The sequence below is a fragment of the Ursus maritimus genome, unplaced genomic scaffold (genome assembly GCF_017311325.1).
Source record: "Ursus maritimus isolate PB19 unplaced genomic scaffold, ASM1731132v1 scaffold_17, whole genome shotgun sequence".
Classification (NCBI taxonomy): domain Eukaryota; kingdom Metazoa; phylum Chordata; class Mammalia; order Carnivora; family Ursidae; genus Ursus; species Ursus maritimus.
This window is the reverse complement of record NW_024424119.1, coordinates 8,396,717-8,401,416: the sequence shown is the minus strand read 5'-3', so window position 1 is coordinate 8,401,416 and position 4,700 is coordinate 8,396,717.

The following is a 4,700-nucleotide window of genomic DNA, read 5'->3' as shown; positions in this document are numbered from 1 at the left end:
TACAATCATTTGAGCCTTATCTCTTGTTGATATCATTTTACTGTAAGAGTTGCTACTGCACGTAAACATTTAGTTAGAATCATTTTATTTATATTGCTGATTCTCATCAGTTGGCCAGATGCCTTTGAGAAATGATTTTAAATTTTAAATATCGTAATTATGTAGCATATGCTCACCTGGAGTGTTACGAGTAACGTGAAGGGTGCAGCTATTGAATGCAGAGGAGCAGTGAAGAGGTTGCCAAAAGCTTGAAAAGACCAGGTCCTTTTGTACAAGCCTCCTATTGCAGAGAAAGGATACTAAGTATTCTAGTACATTTTGTCACCGGAGGAAAAATCAGGGATTTGTATATAAAGGATGATTTTCACTTTAAAACGTGCGCTCTTTCGGAACTCTTGATGCCCCGAAAGTCACCTAACCTGCTGGTATCGTGAATACCTGTCCCACGTAATGTGGTGCCCAGCACAGTCGTTCACCACTTGGATCTTTCTGGTATTGATAGCTTTATATATAAACAAAGATGTGGGCAAAACAGCAACAACAAAAGGAGGGTTTCTTTTTGTGGTTTGGCTTGCCCGTTTGACTAAGAACAGGGTCTGACTGCACGGGCTGTTAACCGAAGGGGAGATGGTCTGCGTATTGCAAGCTCTCTGCTCTCGCCAGTGCGCATCGGGCGATATTTTAACCTACTGGTGCCTGAAGTTAGCATTTTACAGCCTCAACAACTAAAACATCCTGGTGCTACTCACTTTTAGCATTGAGTGACATTTTCAATTCCTGTACCAAAGAGTTAATTTTTTTTTCCTTTGGTTGACTGAGACTTTTCTTCTCTCATCCTTGCAAACAGTGTTCCTAAGAACAATTTTGATTAACACATCTTCGTTTTTGCACACTGCTGCCTCCGTTTAATTGGTTTTAAATGTCTCCCATTTGGAATATTTTTATGGTTAGGCATATTAGTATATGGCTTTTCATTCTGTATTTTAACATAGATTGGCTACGTTCAATGGTAGTTTAATAGGTTGAGGTTACAAATATAATTGAACACTTTTCACAAGATTTTTTAATTTTGTTTTTCTTTCTGCAGGAGTAAGTGAAAAATAATAAGAACTCTCCTTTTATTTCTAAAAATGAGCTGCATAGCTTATTGAGCCCTTTTAATGAATGCTGAAACAAAATGCTACAATGAAAAGTGAAGGGCCCATTCCGATTAGCAGTGAGGCATCCTGCATCTGTGTATGTGTGAGGGCGGGGGTGTATGTAACCCTTAGTGGCACTGAAGAGTCGTGTTGCCATTTGTCTGTTTTGCAAATAAAGATAAAATTAAAGAACACCTTAAAATATATATGTGTGTATACACGCACACACGCACACATGCACACACACATTTTCCCAAGAGGAAATGCAGATGCACAGATTACAAATTAAGCAAAACTAATAGAAAATTGAACTTCACCAAAACACACACAGAAAAGAAGCTGGTTGTTGTTACTCACTTTACATAAAAAGTTAGAGTAAGATTATTTTAAAAGCTAATTCTGTTTAGTGGTTCATTTTACCAAAAAATGGGAGAAAATACCCACGAGAAATACTTGTACTTGTCCCAGTGCCATACTGCTACGTACACTAGCACGCTTCCTTATTTTTTCTACAGATTTTCAAGACACCTATTTAGTGTCTTTAAAACTGCAACAGAAATGGTTAAAATTTCTGGCACGAAGCTAACCGTTCATGTATTGGAAAAGTAGACAATCACATTTGAGAATGTTTTGCATTATTTTCAATCAACTGAAAATCAATCTCTCCTTGAATGTAGATACAGTATATGGTTTTGCAGTGATTTCTGAATGGAAAAAAAAAAAGAATCAAGTGTGTAACTTAAATGAAACGTGACTTAGGATCAATCGAATTATATATAGAAATGCATATGTACATGCCATTAGAGGTAAAAGGAAAATTTGTAAGCAAAATGGGAAGAAGCAACAGTACGTCTCTCTCTACTTGTCAACAATGTATTTCCTAGATTCTGTTGCTACAATATCGGATCTGAGTTTTTTGGCTTGTTTATGTATTATTTAAGTCAATGTGGCTGAATGCAGTTACTTGTTCAAGTTATTGATGGTGGGTAGTTCACCACTATTTGTCGTCCTCCAGGGATGAATATTAAGTTCTACTTTGCCTTAGAATGAAGCAGCTAAGGTGATACGGTAGGAAGAATTTGCTCCACAATCAGATACTCAGACAGGACAGCAGGATAGGCTGTGGGCGGCCTGAGCATGGGTGACCATGCTTGTGTGGGCTGTGTGTCCCCAGAGTAGGCTTTTAAAAAATCTGACAGGCAAGTTTAATGAATGGGCAAATTCCGTGATATCTGGGGACTTGTGTCAACCTCTAATTGTGTCTAATGTTCTATCCCTAAGATGAAAGGCTTTTAATAGTGTTGTGTTCCAAGTGCCATATAAAGATCGTGTTTTGAAATGTCAGGTGGTTTGTTTTTTTTTTTCTCATTCAGTGCGTATGTTTAAATCTGAGGGCTGTTCTGCTATATTGTCTGTTTTACCTTGTCTGGTCCCTCAAGAGCATTTAAAGAAAATCTTCACTAACATTTCTAGTGCTAATGGTAAAAAGGAAAATAATAGTTGAGAGATAACGAGACTAAATTGAAAAGAGGGAGGATGACAAGCAGGAGCCATGTATCTGAGATATACTTGTTTAAATGAAAAGTCTACACTGGTTCTTAAAATGAAAAACCATGTATCTACCTTAAGAACAATGTCCTTTTTTTTTTAATATATTTTAGTGATTTCGTTTTTATTCATGTAATATTTCTGTTTTTCTTTGCAGATTGTTTTTAATTTAAATTGTGAAATTTTTACTTCTCTTGAAATGTATTATGTACTGTATTTTTAGAAATCTTATTTTTAAATAAATATTTTTAAAAAACACAGGACTGTTTTTCTCCCCCACCTTTTTATTTATTAAAATCAACCCAAATTCTAGATTCCAGCACCAAAAGTGTATGATAGGCCACTTCTCTTAGTTCTATGCAATTTGGACAGTTATACGTAATTAGTAGCCTTTTTAGGATATTATTCTACCATAATCTCAAAATTCGTTACACATCAGGAACTAGGTATGCATACCAGGGTTGAAACTGACAAACACAGTATTCGCAGTGAGACGTTTTTGTCGTGGAGATGACCCACGTGGCTAGACTCAGTCACCCAATTTGCTTACCATTTGTTGTACTAGACACCATCTTCTAGAAATATTTTTTTTCTTTGAGGAATAATTGACATAAAATGCAGACAGTTTAAGTATACAAGTAGGCATTTTACAGCCAGGGATATTGGATTACTTAAAGCCTTTGTTCCCATGGAGTTATATTCTAAGAGTTTCTAGGTAGCTTTTTCTAGACAAATTTCCTAAGTCTCGACTAACTGCTCTGCTTGCACATGCAAGAAGTCAAACGGAGACGTGTATATTCATGAATATAACTTGATCAAAAATACCGTCTCAAAAGGCAAAGCAGTTTGTCTTAGAAACTGAAGGAATATGAACTGCCCTGAGATGGAAAGATACAGGCTTAACTATTTTTAAAATTCTTAAGTTTTTATTATCAGAAAAGTTATGCTGATAAATATTCCGGATTTACACTTAAATGACTTGGTAGAATTGCAGATAAAACTATAAACTTTGCTACGTGGGTAAATGGGAGCAAATTCTGTTACAGTCTGGCAGACTCAAGGATTCTGAAACTTTAATCTTGTTTCTTTTTCAGTTTCCTTTGCTCTAATTCTAAGCCACATTTACTATAATTGTGCTGCCTTAGTGATGATAAATGACAACGATTCCTTATCTTTTTGGTCAGAGGACTCCTTCACACTCATAAAAATTCTTGCAGGCCCCAAAGAGTTTTTGTTTATGTAGGTTGTCTTAGTCACTATTTACTGTTATTAAAAATTAAAAGAGAAGTATTTTAAATGCCTATTTATTCATTAGAATAACAATAGTATATTCATTGTGTGTTAATATAAGTAATGTATTTTTAGAGACTCGAGTTTATGTATTTTCTTGGAAAACTCTAATATCTGCCTTCATAAAAGACATTGGAGAGGTGCCTGGGGGCTCAGTTGGTTAAGCATCTACCTTCGGCTCAGGTCATGATCCCAAGGTCCTGGGATTGAGGCCTGCGTGGGGCTCTCTGCTCAGTGGGGAGCCTGCTTCTCCCTTTCCCTCTGCCACGCCCCCGGCTTGTGCTCTCTCTCTGACAAATCTTTTTTAAAAAATATGAAATTTGAAATTGCATAGTGTTTCTGCATTTAACCTGTTGCATTGTTATTTTGGTTGAAGTATCTAGAGAAGTCTGATCTCATGCAAGTAGTGTAGTTGTGACAAAGACGAATGTTTTACTAATTTTTTCAAGTGCATATTTGCTACTACACAAAAACTCAACAAGTGATGGTTTCTTAAAAGTTTACTTGCAACGTGGAACTAGAAACAAAATGAAGAAACTTCTTTTGAAGTTTTTATTTTAATTCCAATTAGTTAACATACAGTGTTATATTAGTTTCAGGTGTGCAATATAGTGATTCAACACTTCCGCACATCACCCAGTGCTCATCACAAGTGCCCTCCTTGATCCCCAACACCTATTTCACCCATCCCCTCCCTTCCCTCTGGGTAACTATCAGTTTTCT